The 18,365-nt window shown below is 33.8% G+C and overlaps 1 pseudogene; it reads left to right on the top strand.

The window, feature by feature from the left end:
- Positions 1 to 11,808: 11,808 nt before the first annotated feature.
- Positions 11,809 to 16,371, top strand: LOC128636723 (olfactory receptor 1G1-like; annotated as a pseudogene).
- Positions 16,372 to 18,365: the final 1,994 nt, after the last annotated feature.

Below are 18,365 nucleotides of genomic sequence, written 5' to 3' on the forward strand. Positions count from 1 at the left end.
TTGGGTATTCCTTTAGCACAGAGTTTTGTTTATAGGTGTATCAAAGCCAAGCACACCTTGTTAATTAATTAGCAGTTCACACCATTCACACAGTTTTTAACCTTTTACACATACTCATAGATTTCACATATAGAACACATTATATATATTACTTTTTGTTAATTTGGGAGATTTTTTCACTATGTCTTTGTTTCAAAGTAGACGCACCCTAGCATCAGGTGCTGATGATTTTTTTAATGATTCTGAACACACAGATGACTCACTAGCAAACCTCTTAAAGGAAGTTGAAAAATATATGGTTAAAGAAACCAAATATCACCTTGAGATAGTAACCTTAGAAAAATATTTGAAAGAACAAATTACCCCTAGAGGATTACGAATTCTAAAAAATCCCACATTTGGTCAGGATAACCTTATGTTTATGACCAAGTGGAATCATATTTTAGAAGAATGCACAAGAAAACTTATGAATCTTATTATTAGTGAAAAGAAAAAAATATTGGATGAGGCAAATATAGAAATTAACATGCTGGAACAAAAAATAACTCCCCATATGGAGAGCAAACAATATGGGGAACTTTCACAAAAAGTGGCAGAAAATTTAGATTGTTTAAAAAAAGAGATCAAAGACACTAAGAGAAAGAAATACTTTAGAGACTATGAGGATTATAAAGAAAGGAAAGAAAGAAATTATAGAGCCAAAAATAGAAGAACACATATTCAAAATACTAGTAATTCCAACAAGGAGCGTTTACAATATAAAGATCAAGACTTTAGATACACACATAGAAATAATTATTATGGCAATACATCAAATCAACACCAACATAATTCTTTAGCACATAGAGAAAGAGAGAGCTACTATAACAAAAGAAAGGAAGATTTTTCCTATGCAGATCACAGATATCCACAGAAAAATCATGATATGACTTATAATAAAAATATGAATTATAGAAACAATCAGGATAGATCTGAACAGTGGGCAAGAGAAGAAAATAATTGGCAACAACCTAGAAATCCTTTTAAAAATCATAAAGAACAATATCCAAAAGAAACCACCACCCATAATAGATTTGGAGCTTTAGCAAGATATAACTCAGAAGAGGAGGAGGTTTTTATAGAGGCTGGAAAAAGAAAATACACAAGAACGGATTCAGATCTGTTCAACAAAAGACGCAAAAACATGGACAGAACGGATTACTAAGTAATAAACACAATAATAAACAAATAAATAAAAAAGATAATGGTATTTTCAATCTGTCGAGTACCACACTATCAGAAGCCCAAACCTCTGTCTTAAACAAAGGGCTAAATTTTGCTCCCAGTTACAGAATGAATAAATTTGAAGCCTTTATAGGAATTCAGAAGTTTATTAGAAATCTATGTATAAAAAAGTTTTTCACTAACAATCCCATAATCAGTAACAGTTCTATAGAAATAAATAAATATAAACATATAGAGGTACATAAAAAGTCCTCCTTTAATCCCACACAGTGCAAATCAGCACCTATGGAGACATTCTTAGAACTAGTACACAGGGATATTAAAAATATGAAAACTAATTATGGTTCCAATCTCACTAAACTAGAACAAACAGCCTTGGCAGATTTAAAAATGAATGATAAGATAGTCATAAAGCCCGCGGACAAGGGCGGAGGGACAGTTATCATGGATAAAACTAAATACAATGAGGAATGTCTTAGACAACTTAAAAACACTGAGGTATATATCGAACTTGATAGTAATCCAATAATAAAATTTAAAAAAAGACTTGAACTTCACTTAGAAAAAGGCTTAAAAACAGGCATTGTGAATAAAAAAGAATATCAATATATCTACAACAAATTTCCAAAAACTCCCACTTTTTATATACTGCCGAAAATACACAAGGATCCATCTAACCCCCCGGGTAGACCCATAGTGTCAGGGGTTAATTCCCTCACAAGCAATTTATCGGCGTATATAGACCAATTTTTACAGACTTATGTTGTAAAGACAAAATCATATTTGAAAGATACCTTAAGTATCCTTAACCATTTAGAAAAACTCGAGTGGAATCCAAATTGGTGGTTGGTGACTAGTGATGTCACGTCACTTTATACCATAATAGACAAAAATCTTGGCATAGCATCAGTAAAAAACATCCTAGAAAAAGATGACTCTTTGGATAAAAAACAACTTGAGTTTATTTTAGACAGCATAGCTATAATTCTAGAAACCAACTACTTTTGGTTCAACCACCAATATTATTTGCAAGTAGGAGGCACAGCGATGGGCACCAGATTTGCGCCCAGCTATGCCAATTTATATATGGCTAATTGGGAAAATCAATATATTTACAACTCTAGCTGGGCGCAATATCTGGTGTCTTATCATCGCTACATAGATGACCTTTTCTTCATATGGTCAGGAAGTGAGAACCAATTACTTGAATTCATGGAATATTTGAAAATAAATGAGTTCAAAGTAGCTCTAACTTGGAATTATAGTCAAACCAAGGTAGAATTTTTAGACCTTGAAATATACATTGAGAATGAAATGTTGAAGTCGAAAAACTTTTTTAAGAGCATAGACGTAAACAATTACATAAGCCTCGAAAGTTGTCATCAAAAACATTGGCTTAAAAATGTCCCTAAAGGTCAATTCGTTCGACTGAGACGTAATTGTAAAGAACAAGATATGTATAAGGTTCAATCTCAAATCCTAAAAAAACGTTTTTTAGAGAAAAATTATCCAGCTAATTTTCTAGATGAAAAAATAGAAGAAGTAACCAACATGGACAGGTCAGATTTATTAAAATATAAAATCAAAAATAAGAAATTCACTGATGATAAACTAGCAAATAGACTTATCTTCCAACATAGCACTCAGAGTGGAGAACTTAGGAACATCATACAAAAACACTGGGGAATCCTCACAAGAGATGCAGCATTAAATGAATTTTTAGGCGATGGACCTAACATAATTTTTAGAAAGGTTCCCAACCTTAAATTTCAACTATCCCAATGTATTAAAGAAGTAGACAACAACAAAGTAAAAAATTGGTTGCTACCATCTGAAATGGGTTTTAGAAAGTGTCAATTCTGCAATGCTTGCAAATTTATGAAAAAAACTCCAAAATTCTGTAAAAAATTCTTTTCTGGAGATAACAAAAGGGAGTACAGTATAGATCAATTTATTACTTGCAATAGCAAAAACGTAATTTACATGTTACGATGCTCATGCAATTTAATCTATATAGGGCGTACCTCTAGACTTCTAAAAATTAGGTTGAATGAGCATATTTACAATATTGAAAAGGGTTATGCTAATCATACAGTATCGTCTCACTTTGATAAAAAGCACAATAGAAATGTAAAGGATTTGGAATTTCTGGGCATTAGGAAATTAGAACTGAATTGGAAGGGAGGAGACACACAGAATAGATTGGGACAATTGGAAATGAAGTGGATCCATATTATGGATAGCTTGATACCCAATGGTCTTAATAAAGATTTTGAAATCCATCACTTTTTGTGAAAGTTATTTATAAGTACAGCTACATATGTATATGTATACAGCTATATATGTCTTGTTTTATTTTTATTTATTTGCTTTAAATAAGAAAAAGGGAAAAAAAGAAAAGGAAAGAAAAAAAAAAAAAAAAAAAAAAGGAAAAAAAAAAAAAAAAAAAAATTTTTTTTTTAAATTTGAAAAGAATTTTTTTTTTTTCTTTTTTTTTTATTATAATAATTTTTTTGTTTGTTTTAATATTTTTTAATATTATTATTTTTTTTTTTTTTTAATATTTTTTTTTTATATATTTTTTTTAATTTTTTTTAATTTTTTTTTTTTTTCTTTGTCCACGCTCATATTGTCAGTGCTAGGTAGTTTTAGAATGTTTCACAAACTTATTTTCAATATATGGAACCCCAAATGTAAAATTAAACACATAGTTAGAAACAGTAACCTCAACATCCTATCATAACTTTTCAGCGCAAACACATACAAGTACAATATATGTTTTTAAACATGCCACATGCTAACAAATAAAATCTATTTTTGAAAACATTACGATACAACTAGGTTTATAATAAGGCTAGTAGTTTAATTATGGTCCATAGGACATATAGTCAGTAACATCACTTAAACTAAAAAAGATATAACTAATACCTTCACAATAAGGGGTTAAAAAAAATAAATAAAAAAAATACCTACATATATCATCAGTATAGACACCAATTGCAGGCACAATGTGATTATGTTTTTTGAAGTTTTGCATATATGTATAATGCTATAACATTATAATGCATAATTTCCCAATTCTGGTTATCCATCTTAACATCTATGCATATATCAACAAAATGTATAAAACTGAAAGAAGCTGAAAAACATACTAGTTGTTTAATGACAAATTACCTAAATGCCAACTTCCAAAATGGAGGATGTAACTACAAACCTGGCAGAAACTCATCAATGGATTGTTTAAAAGGACTCTTGGACATGCGCACTAACATTCCTTGACAAAGCATACCTGCGAAACGTACGTCGGAACTGAACTGTTCTATATTGAGTTTTATCACGTCTCTACACTAGCCAGGACACCTGGGGGCTTAGCGCTACTGTCTTGCTACTAAAGAGGTTTTGGTTTCGGCAGTCACACTCCTGCTGATCCATTTACCTCTTTGCAAGTTTGGCGATTTGAAGCATTTATTACAGCATATCTGCTTTTGTACCCTTACATTGTGGTGTTATCAAGGCTTATGTGACGCTTTTATATATTTTAAAATAAATTTGTATCCAAGTTTTGCCTAGTGTACTGTTTTCCCATCAGTATAAAGTGGGAGTGCGCATATCCTTGAGCTTAGTCGAAAGCTCCAACAAATGTGAGTAGTCATTTGTTATAAAACAACTACTTCCTCAAAGTGCCATTACAGATTCACACTATGTTGCAATTTTCTGTTTCCTTTTTCATGGGATCTCACTGAGGAATGCTAACAAGCTGAAAAACTCATCCAGAGGACACAGACATATCCTTGATTCAGAACTTTATTTGGTTTTCCTTTTATGATTTTTGTTATCACATTTATTTCACATTTTTTTTCTTTGTGATATTTGGTATATTTATTGTAATTTTATCTTGTTGTTATACCTATTTTACTAGTGCACTAAGATATAAGTAATATTTATATCCTGTAATTATGGATTAATGTAAGCAATTATATTAGCACTTATGTTTGGTAAGCACTGTTTACTGTTTATTTTTAACTGATAGCCTTTAAATAATTTTTGGACTTTTATCAGCTTTTGTCACTAGTACTGTTTTTTTGTTCACAAGCTGATTTTTCTGCAGCAAACTAGCTATATTTGGGTATTCCTTTAGCACAGAGTTTTGTTTATAGGTGTATCAAAGCCAAGCACACCTTGTTAATTAATTAGCAGTTCACACCATTCACACAGTTTTTAACCTTTTACACATACTCATAGATTTCACATATAGAACACATTATATATATTACTTTTTGTTAATTTGGGAGATTTTTTCACTATGTCTTTGTTTCAAAGTAGACGCACCCTAGCATCAGGTGCTGATGATTTTTTTAATGATTCTGAACACACAGATGACTCACTAGCAAACCTCTTAAAGGAAGTTGAAAAATATATGGTTAAAGAAACCAAATATCACCTTGAGATAGTAACCTTAGAAAAATATTTGAAAGAACAAATTACCCCTAGAGGATTACGAATTCTAAAAAATCCCACATTTGGTCAGGATAACCTTATGTTTATGACCAAGTGGAATCATATTTTAGAAGAATGCACAAGAAAACTTATGAATCTTATTATTAGTGAAAAGAAAAAATTATTGGATGAGGCAAATATAGAAATTAACATGCTGGAACAAAAAATAACTCCCCATATGGAGAGCAAACAATATGGGGAACTTTCACAAAAAGTGGCAGAAAATTTAGATTGTTTAAAAAAAGAGATCAAAGACACTAAGAGAAAGAAATACTTTAGAGACTATGAGGATTATAAAGAAAGGAAAGAAAGAAATTATAGAGCCAAAAATAGAAGAACACATATTCAAAATACTAGTAATTCCAACAAGGAGCGTTTACAATATAAAGATCAAGACTTTAGATACACACATAGAAATAATTATTATGGCAATACATCAAATCAACACCAACATAATTCTTTAGCACATAGAGAAAGAGAGAGCTACTATAACAAAAGAAAGGAAGATTTTTCCTATGCAGATCACAGATATCCACAGAAAAATCATGATATGACTTATAATAAAAATATGAATTATAGAAACAATCAGGATAGATCTGAACAGTGGGCAAGAGAAGAAAATAATTGGCAACAACCTAGAAATCCTTTTAAAAATCATAAAGAACAATATCCAAAAGAAACCACCACCCATAATAGATTTGGAGCTTTAGCAAGATATAACTCAGAAGAGGAGGAGGTTTTTATAGAGGCTGGAAAAAGAAAATACACAAGAACGGATTCAGATCTGTTCAACAAAAGACGCAAAAACATGGACAGAACGGATTACTAAGTAATAAACACAATAATAAACAAATAAATAAAAAAGATAATGGTATTTTCAATCTGTCGAGTACCACACTATCAGAAGCCCAAACCTCTGTCTTAAACAAAGGGCTAAATTTTGCTCCCAGTTACAGAATGAATAAATTTGAAGCCTTTATAGGAATTCAGAAGTTTATTAGAAATCTATGTATAAAAAAGTTTTTCACTAACAATCCCATAATCAGTAACAGTTCTATAGAAATAAATAAATATAAACATATAGAGGTACATAAAAAGTCCTCCTTTAATCCCACACAGTGCAAATCAGCACCTATGGAGACATTCTTAGAACTAGTACACAGGGATATTAAAAATATGAAAACTAATTATGGTTCCAATCTCACTAAACTAGAACAAACAGCCTTGGCAGATTTAAAAATGAATGATAAGATAGTCATAAAGCCCGCGGACAAGGGCGGAGGGACAGTTATCATGGATAAAACTAAATACAATGAGGAATGTCTTAGACAACTTAAAAACACTGAGGTATATATCGAACTTGATAGTAATCCAATAATAAAATTTAAAAAAAGACTTGAACTTCACTTAGAAAAAGGCTTAAAAACAGGCATTGTGAATAAAAAAGAATATCAATATATCTACAACAAATTTCCAAAAACTCCCACTTTTTATATACTGCCGAAAATACACAAGGATCCATCTAACCCCCCGGGTAGACCCATAGTGTCAGGGGTTAATTCCCTCACAAGCAATTTATCGGCGTATATAGACCAATTTTTACAGACTTATGTTGTAAAGACAAAATCATATTTGAAAGATACCTTAAGTATCCTTAACCATTTAGAAAAACTCGAGTGGAATCCAAATTGGTGGTTGGTGACTAGTGATGTCACGTCACTTTATACCATAATAGACAAAAATCTTGGCATAGCATCAGTAAAAAACATCCTAGAAAAAGATGACTCTTTGGATAAAAAACAACTTGAGTTTATTTTAGACAGCATAGCTATAATTCTAGAAACCAACTACTTTTGGTTCAACCACCAATATTATTTGCAAGTAGGAGGCACAGCGATGGGCACCAGATTTGCGCCCAGCTATGCCAATTTATATATGGCTAATTGGGAAAATCAATATATTTACAACTCTAGCTGGGCGCAATATCTGGTGTCTTATCATCGCTACATAGATGACCTTTTCTTCATATGGTCAGGAAGTGAGAACCAATTACTTGAATTCATGGAATATTTGAAAATAAATGAGTTCAAAGTAGCTCTAACTTGGAATTATAGTCAAACCAAGGTAGAATTTTTAGACCTTGAAATATACATTGAGAATGAAATGTTGAAGTCGAAAAACTTTTTTAAGAGCATAGACGTAAACAATTACATAAGCCTCGAAAGTTGTCATCAAAAACATTGGCTTAAAAATGTCCCTAAAGGTCAATTCGTTCGACTGAGACGTAATTGTAAAGAACAAGATATGTATAAGGTTCAATCTCAAATCCTAAAAAAACGTTTTTTAGAGAAAAATTATCCAGCTAATTTTCTAGATGAAAAAATAGAAGAAGTAACCAACATGGACAGGTCAGATTTATTAAAATATAAAATCAAAAATAAGAAATTCACTGATGATAAACTAGCAAATAGACTTATCTTCCAACATAGCACTCAGAGTGGAGAACTTAGGAACATCATACAAAAACACTGGGGAATCCTCACAAGAGATGCAGCATTAAATGAATTTTTAGGCGATGGACCTAACATAATTTTTAGAAAGGTTCCCAACCTTAAATTTCAACTATCCCAATGTATTAAAGAAGTAGACAACAACAAAGTAAAAAATTGGTTGCTACCATCTGAAATGGGTTTTAGAAAGTGTCAATTCTGCAATGCTTGCAAATTTATGAAAAAAACTCCAAAATTCTGTAAAAAATTCTTTTCTGGAGATAACAAAAGGGAGTACAGTATAGATCAATTTATTACTTGCAATAGCAAAAACGTAATTTACATGTTACGATGCTCATGCAATTTAATCTATATAGGGCGTACCTCTAGACTTCTAAAAATTAGGTTGAATGAGCATATTTACAATATTGAAAAGGGTTATGCTAATCATACAGTATCGTCTCACTTTGATAAAAAGCACAATAGAAATGTAAAGGATTTGGAATTTCTGGGCATTAGGAAATTAGAACTGAATTGGAAGGGAGGAGACACACAGAATAGATTGGGACAATTGGAAATGAAGTGGATCCATATTATGGATAGCTTGATACCCAATGGTCTTAATAAAGATTTTGAAATCCATCACTTTTTGTGAAAGTTATTTATAAGTACAGCTACATATGTATATGTATACAGCTATATATGTCTTGTTTTATTTTTATTTATTTGCTTTAAATAAGAAAAAGGGAAAAAAAGAAAAGGAAAGAAAAAAAAAAAAAAAAAAAAAAAGGAAAAAAAAAAAAAAAAAAAAAATTTTTTTTTTAAATTTGAAAAGAATTTTTTTTTTTTCTTTTTTTTTTATTATAATAATTTTTTTGTTTGTTTTAATATTTTTTAATATTATTATTTTTTTTTTTTTTTTAATATTTTTTTTTTATATATTTTTTTTAATTTTTTTTAATTTTTTTTTTTTTTTCTTTGTCCACACTCATATTGTCAGTGCTAGGTAGTTTTAGAATGTTTCACAAACTTATTTTCAATATATGGAACCCCAAATGTAAAATTAAACACATAGTTAGAAACAGTAACCTCAACATCCTATCATAACTTTTCAGCGCAAACACATACAAGTACAATATATGTTTTTAAACATGCCACATGCTAACAAATAAAATCTATTTTTGAAAACATTACGATACAACTAGGTTTATAATAAGGCTAGTAGTTTAATTATGGTCCATAGGACATATAGTCAGTAACATCACTTAAACTAAAAAAGATATAACTAATACCTTCACAATAAGGGGTTAAAAAAAATAAATAAAAAAAAATACCTACATATATCATCAGTATAGACACCAATTGCAGGCACAATGTGATTATGTTTTTTGAAGTTTTGCATATATGTATAATGCTATAACATTATAATGCATAATTTCCCAATTCTGGTTATCCATCTTAACATCTATGCATATATCAACAAAATGTATAAAACTGAAAGAAGCTGAAAAACATACTAGTTGTTTAATGACAAATTACCTAAATGCCAACTTCCAAAATGGAGGATGTAACTACAAACCTGGCAGAAACTCATCAATGGATTGTTTAAAAGGACTCTTGGACATGCGCACTAACATTCCTTGACAAAGCATACCTGCGAAACGTACGTCGGAACTGAACTGTTCTATATTGAGTTTTATCACGTCTCTACACTAGCCAGGACACCTGGGGGCTTAGCGCTACTGTCTTGCTACTAAAGAGGTTTTGGTTTCGGCAGTCACACTCCTGCTGATCCATTTACCTCTTTGCAAGTTTGGCGATTTGAAGCATTTATTACAGCATATCTGCTTTTGTACCCTTACATTGTGGTGTTATCAAGGCTTATGTGACGCTTTTATATATTTTAAAATAAATTTGTATCCAAGTTTTGCCTAGTGTACTGTTTTCCCATCAGTATAAAGTGGGAGTGCGCATATCCTTGAGCTTAGTCGAAAGCTCCAACAAATGTGAGTAGTCATTTGTTATAAAACAACTACTTCCTCAAAGTGCCATTACAGATTCACACTATGTTGCAATTTTCTGTTTCCTTTTTCATGGGATCTCACTGAGGAATGCTAACAAGCTGAAAAACTCATCCAGAGGACACAGACATATCCTTGATTCAGAACTTTATTTGGTTTTCCTTTTATGATTTTTGTTATCACATTTATTTCACATTTTTTTTCTTTGTGATATTTGGTATATTTATTGTAATTACTCACAAGAGAGGCGGTACAAACATGTACCCAGACAGGCAAGACGGAACCAAAAGTCGCCCGTCAGACAAGCGTACGCTCAATACGCTGGAGGCAGACGTCACTCAGCGGGCAGCGTCAGGGTAGACCCAGCAGGGGAGCCAATGGGATTGATGGAAACTCGGCACAACGGACCTCTGAGGAAATAATCAGGAACAATAATAAGTTGCACCAGCGGCAACAAAAATAGAAGTCAGGCAGGTGTGATATACTCAAGGATATATTTATTGAGTAAAAACAGATAAAAACATGCGTCCAGCAATGCGTTTCTCAACATATAGTCGTTTCATCAGGCTGATACTAATACATGGGTGTACCTGCTCTATTTAAAACACACCTGGACCAATCACAAAGCTCCAGCTACTGACACACCTCCGTAAAAAAGAGCATTGTGATACGATGTTAATCATAGTAGGAGGTGTCCAAGGAGCCGGAGCTGAGGATGGACTGGGAACAAAAATAATGACATGCTCACAAATAGAAATACATTTGTAACATTCCGGATCACAGTAACTAATCTATAATTAATCTATCCATACAGAAGTAAATAAAATGCATATCATACAAATAGTAAATATTCCTAAAAAAACATGACATATTTAAAAACTAATGTATTAGATCATTCAAAAGTTAAAATTGTAAAAATCAGTTGATATAATTATTAAAAAAAGTATCAAGATATCCTAATATCCGAGTATCATTAAAACCTCTAATAAGGGAAAGTGATAAGTAACCTGAATGGCACTATTGGAATATCGAGATTAAATGCCAACAGTCCAATCTTGTTAGATAGAGAGAGGCTGGATAACAAATAAGGGGGTAGGAAGAAAAAGCAGCATAGTCACAAAAGAGGGGAAAAATTAAGGAGGGGAAAGACTAGAGAGACCATCAGAAAATCAGAGGGGCATATATAGTGGCATTAAATGTCCAGTGAATATCTGGGTCCTAAAGGCAACCTACTAGTAGTAAAACTAGACAGGAACAACTAAAATGCTAAATCAAATATGTTATTAATCACTAGTCACTGGCTAAACTAGGTACTAAGATATGAGTTGAATTGGTGAATTGGGAGTCTGCTACAAGGCTCTAGTGGTTAGCCCTGGTTAGTGAAAGGCTGCTAAGTCAATACACAAATTTAACCCATCTGGATGCATGCATTTCAGAACATGGATCCAATATGTTTCTCTTTGTCTTAATCTAAAATACCTATTATATATATGGGATTTAGGTACATGTTCTATAGGGGTCACAGAGAAGCAATTAGTATCACCATTGTGCATGGTGTTACAGTGTCTAGAGACACTATGGTTCTTGTAATTCTTCCTCATGTTACGTTTATGTTCAGACCACCTTGTGCTGAACCGCCTACAGGTACGGCCCACATATTGAATGCCACACACACAGGTAAGTAGATATACAACATAAGTTGATGCACAGGAAACATGACCAATGATAGAATATGATCTATTAGTAATATTAGATCGAAAAGTTTTTTGTTTGGTGTCAATCGAATGACACATCTTGCATCTGCTGGCTCTACACCTAAATGAACCAAAAATTGGTGCATTAGGCTTAGGTGTTATGAGAACTGGTTGTCTCTTATGTTTAACTATCTTGCTGGGAGCTAGCAAGGTCTTTAGTGTGCTAGCTCCCAGCAAGATAGTTAAACATAAGAGACAACCAGTTCTCATAACACCTAAGCCTAATGCACCAATTTTTGGTTCATTTAGGTGTAGAGCCAGCAGATGCAAGATGTGTCATTCGATTGACACCAAACAAAAAACTTTTCGATCTAATATTACTAATAGATCATATTCTATCATTGGTCATGTTTCCTGTGCATCAACTTATGTTGTATATCTACTTACCTGTGTGTGTGGCATTCAATATGTGGGCCGTACCTGTAGGCGGTTCAGCACAAGGTGGTCTGAACATAAACGTAACATGAGGAAGAATTACAAGAACCATAGTGTCTCTAGACACTGTAACACCATGCACAATGGTGATACTAATTGCTTCTCTGTGACCCCTATAGAACATGTACCTAAATCCCATATATATAATAGGTATTTTAGATTAAGACAAAGAGAAACATATTGGATCCATGTTCTGAAATGCATGCATCCAGATGGGTTAAATTTGTGTATTGACTTAGCAGCCTTTCACTAACCAGGGCTAACCACTAGAGCCTTGTAGCAGACTCCCAATTCACCAATTCAACTCATATCTTAGTACCTAGTTTAGCCAGTGACTAGTGATTTATAACATATTTGATTTAGCATTTTAGTTGTTCTTGTCTAGTTTTACTACTAGTAGGTTGCCTTTAGGACCCAGATATTCACTGGACATTTAATGCCACTATATATGCCCCTCTGATTTTCTGATGGTCTCTCTAGTCTTTCCCCTCCTTAATTTTTCCCCTCTTTTGTGACTATGCTGCTTTTTCTTCCTACCCCCTTATTTTTTATCCAGCCTCTCTCTATCTAACAAGATTGGACTGTTGGCATTTAATCTCGATATTCCAATAGTGCCATTCAGGTTACTTATCACTTTCCCTTATTAGAGGTTTAAATGATACTCGGATATTAGGATATCTTGATACTTTTTTAATAATTATATCAACTGATTTTTACAATTTTAACTTTTGAATGATCTAATACATTAGTTTTTAAATATGTCTTATGCTTTTTTAGGAATATTTACTATTTGTATGATATGCATTTTATTTACTTCTGTATGGATAGATTAATTATAGATTAGTTACTGTGATCCGGAATGTTACAAATGTATTTCCTATTTGTGAGCATGTCATTATTTTTGTTCCCAGTCCATCCTCAGCTCCGGCTCCTTGGACACCTCCTACTATGATTAACATCGTATCACAATGCTCTTTTTTACGGAGGTGTGTCAGTAGCTGGAGCTTTGTGATTGGTCCAGGTGTGTTTTAAATAGAGCAGGTACACCCATGTATTAGTATCAGCCTGATGAAACGACTATATGTTGAGAAACGCGTTGCTGGACGCATGTTTTTATCTGTTTATACTCAATAAATATATCCTTGAGTATATCACACCTGCCTGACTTCTATTTTTGTTGCCGCTGGTGCAACTTATTATTGTTCCTGATTATTTCCTCGGAGGTCCGTTGTGCCGAGTTTCCATCAATCCCATTGGCTCCCCTGCTGGGTCTACCCTGACGCTGCCCGCTGAGTGACGTCTGCCTCCAGCGTATTGAGCGTACGCTTGTCTGACGGGCGACTTTTGGTTCCGTCTTGCCTGTCTGGGTACACGTTTGTACCGCCTCTCTTGTGAGTAATACTCTGTGGGGGGTCCGCATGTTTTGTCTCCTTTTGTTGCTCAAGACGATACTTGTCCCATTAGGCGCCTCTTTTATCTGTCATCTACAGGTTCCCGATGTATATGTTTTTGGTAGTGTTAGATTTCCCCCATCTCCACCCCTCTTTTTTGTAATATGTATCATCTATTGTTACTTAGTAATGGTGCTAGTCTGTATGAGAGTTGGGGTTTGTTCATAATTTGTTTGTATCCATATAGTGCTGACCTTTCTTTGTGCGGTGGTGTAGTTTTGGAGCATTATTAGGCGTAATCTTTCCTTTGTAGGGGTATCCTTTGTTAGATGTGCCTTGGACTCACCTATTAGCTTATTTATAACAGATGTAGCTACTAGGATCTAATGTATTTGTACTTATCATATGCCGGTTGTTACGTACGCCCATATAGCCTTATTTAGGTCGAGCTCTATCGTGGCACTGCTTAGATCCCTTATTGGTTTAGGTATAACCAGTAGCACCATGTATCAACCTTCGTAGCATTTAGACAAGCACTGTAGTCCTCCACTAAACTATAAGTTTGTTTGTGTCCTGGGGGTGCTGAGTAGGGTGATTTGTTATTGCCAGTTTACTAACGTTTTTTGTACATTGATTGCTGTTTATTTCCAGGTTTGCTTAATATAGCTTGTTATTCAGTGTGCGATTATCCCAATGACAACCTGGATGCCCTGATGGGATAGGCGGATGCCTACCACATGATGTACTACCGGACTAGAGTGTTACTTCCGGTTTTTGTGAGCGGTGTTTACAGATTATCATTTGGAGGACTGCCATGAACCTATGGGGGGTGAGTATATGTAGATCTATGCAATCTATTTGGTTTTAAATAGGTTTCAGCATATTACTACCGCCACTGTTCCCCTAACCGGTAGTGGATTGAGGTCCCTGCCATTTGAGGTTTAGCTGCGTTTATGTAGGGTTTGTATGTTGTTCCAATGCGTCTGTATACCATGTTTCTCCCTCTCTCCCCTGCCTGTAAATAGAGTCACTTTCCCTTAGGATGTTAGAATATACTCAGACAGTGTATATATAATGACACTGTTTGGAGACATTTTGTTTGTTGATATTGTAACGTAGTGGTCACCTTGGTAACCATTTTGGTGTTTTTTTTATCTAATTAGGGGGTGGGGTTTGTACTTGTTTGATGATAAATATGTTTCACTTAGTATTACCTTTGTCTGGGGAAGGGGATATATTATCCCTGAAATGTTACACTATCACAGTAAAGATATTTTGAAATAGAACCAGAGAGTGCAAGTTTCTTCATTGCTTTATAAATATCCACTAGCACCCTGGCAGATGATTCAGAAGTAAGAGTGCACATTCCTGATATATATAGTCTGAGCATATTTCAGATTCTTGCCCCCCCCCCCCCCCCCCCTGGAGAAATTTCTTTGGACTCCCATCAACATACCCATACTGTTATATGCACAATTTATTTTTGTTCTTAATAGACAGATTCAGAACACAAGCAATTGTAATGTTTACAGAATTATTCAGGACAAAATGATAAAATAAATAACATCTCCATGACAGAATAACAAAAAATGTTTCTCTTTTACCAAAGGAAATATCCCAAGTACAACTGTAAAAAACAACACATCACTAACAGAATTCTTCCTGGTGTCATTTTTTGCTTCTACAAACAACCAAGCTGTAGTATTTACAGGAGTTTTTATCACGTATCTGTTGGCTGTGCTTGGTAACCTAATGATTACTACAGCTGTGGGCCTGGTGTCTCAACTTCACACACCAATGTATTTCTTCCTGTGCAATCTGTCAGTTGACGACATTGTGTACGTCTCTACAGTTTTGCCCAAACTACTGGTCACCATTGTCACCGGAGATACCAGCATTTCTTTAACAAGCTGTATTGTACAGATTTTTTTTTTGCATCTTGTGTTACTGTAGAATTTTTTTTTACTGACTTCCATGGCTTATGACCGCTATGTGGCTATATGTATTCCTCTGCATTATATACTTATCATGAGCAAAATGTTGTGTATCCTTTTAACCACTTCCTCCTGGTTTCTTGGAACCATTGCATCATTATTTTTTTACTTTGATGGTGACTAATTTGAAATTCTGTGATGTAAAAGACATTAACCACTTCTTTTGTGATGCCCAAACTGTGATAAAGATCTCTTGCAGTGACACCACATACATTATGTTGTATTCAATGATTGTTGGTGTATTAGTGGGATTTTGTCCTTTTGCACTAATAATAACCTCCTATATCTACATCATATCGACCATCCTTAAGATTCAGACCTCAACTGGAAGAAGTAAGGTGTTCTCCAGCTGTTCCTCACATCTCATGGTTGTCATTTTATTTTATGGGACCTCTCTAAGTATGAACATGAAACCAAAGTCTGAAAATTCTGAAAAACTAGATATAATTCTCTCCTTGCTGTATATTGCTGTGGTTCCACTGTTAAATCCACTAGTCTATAGCTTAAGAAACAGAGAGGTTATGAATGCCATGGGAAAATGCTTCACAAAAATCATAAAATTTTAAAATAATATACCATTATTTAAAAAGTATATATTTTAATTGAGGTTTAAGAAATAGGGTAAAGTCAATACAAATTAACAATACATCTAAGACACAACAGTGTCGATAAAAACTAATGACAGTAGTGCCTATAATCCTTCATTTAGTCAAAAAGAGCAAAAGAAAAAAGTTCCTATTTTGTTAGTGTACCCTCTTAACTGTTAGTCTCACCTGACTTGGTAGGAACATCTAATCCCCTCTAAGTAAATGTGACAACCTAAATATAGCCTAAACAGGGGAAAGTAAGCCCTAGTGGGGAGAGCAATCAAGAGGCGCAAACTCTATGACACATAGATAAATGTTCATTTTGCCTCATTATGTACCTTAGAAGTAGGATTATAGTAAATAAGTAGATAAAAGTATGTCACAAGTATAAAACCCAGCACTCACTGAAAGCAATAACCAACATGTAGAAAAAGATTTATAATAATAATATTAATACTATACAGGGCAAAAAATAAATTGCTTTCCTTTATACATTACACCTCTTAGAAATTGGCCAGTATTATGAGCCATATCTTCAATTTCCACTGATTCAGTTTTCTCTGTAGATTTATGTACTCCCTCTTCCTTCATGGCAATGCCCACATCAGAATGCAATATTGTATCTGCAATCCCTACTGGAGATCTCTCTTCACAAAAGTGATCTGTAAGTCATTTCCCATTGCTTGGGTTATGTATTTCCCTACAGCTGTCATGGTGCATAGTAAATCTCAGGGTGTTCAGAGTGATAGCCATTAGGCAGATCCCCAGCTTGCATTTGATTGTAGGAACATGCTGTTAGCTCCTCAAAGTTTTCACCCAATCTTTTCTCCAGGCTGCAGGAGTGGTCATGAAAAAGCTGAATCACCTCGGACTCCCATTTGTCTAGAGCCTCCATCAAAAACAACAGGTAAATTAAGGCTGAACTTGCCACAGCAACACTTCTTCTAAAGATGATTTTGTTTGGTGTGTAAGTGGGTTGTTTAATGATACAAATAGAAAGCAGTCCAGATATGATAGTATCACCCTAGTTCCCAAAGCCTTACTTAAAGGCCATCGCCATGTATCTAATGGCTGTATATGTCAATTAAAAAGTAAGAAAAAGACAGAGAGAGGAAGGATAGACAGATATATTATTGTTATCACCCATTTGTAGTTTTTATTATTATTGTTCCAACAAAATATCAATTGTCCAAGGTTTACAAAAATAATATATGACGTGCTACAGATTTTTAAGTTTAGGCATTGCTTTTAATATTTAGATCAGGGGTGCCGGACTTTAGTGAGTTGAGGTCTACTTTTTTGTAAAAACAAAGATCTCCTGATGACAAATTTAAGACAATTGCAAATGTAGCATGCTCCAAATGTTAAGTTAATGCTTTCCCACATTAGCAGTAATCTTTTAATTTACCAAACCTTTTTAAAGTTGCCAACCCTACAATAATTAGAACACATAAATGCAAATAAAAATAGAAGAGAGATAAAGAAGGGATAAAAAGTGGAGAGAAACAAAAAAAAACAGATGGTAGAAATTTGAGATTGAGGAGAGACAGTGAGACTGGAGAGGAGAGATTAAAAAGAGGAGGAAGAAAGGTGAAAAGGACGAGGAGGATGAGTAGAAATAAAATAATTGAAATAGATTTGATTTTACTTATGTCACGTTTGAACAAATCCATATTTGTGTTTATAATTCAGCATAATTCACTTCATCACCTCTAGAAGTAAAATAGTTAAAAGAAAATTCTGTGTTGTGCTTTAAGTTGGGGAGGGGCGGCTGGGAGCATTTGTTCAGGAGAACACATCAGAGAAACTAAATCCAAATAAAAATAAACTGATGTTACTTAAAGCCTTCTCCTCTTACCTTGATGTGCTGCTCTGGTCCCCTGCCTGAAGCAATAGCTGCATGCTGGATGATGTGAGCGTTTGACAGCACCATGCTTGGGTAGGTTGGAGGAGGAGGGAAGGGAGGTCACTGC

The sequence above is a fragment of the Bombina bombina genome, chromosome 7 (genome assembly GCF_027579735.1).
Source record: "Bombina bombina isolate aBomBom1 chromosome 7, aBomBom1.pri, whole genome shotgun sequence".
NCBI classification, from domain to species: domain Eukaryota; kingdom Metazoa; phylum Chordata; class Amphibia; order Anura; family Bombinatoridae; genus Bombina; species Bombina bombina.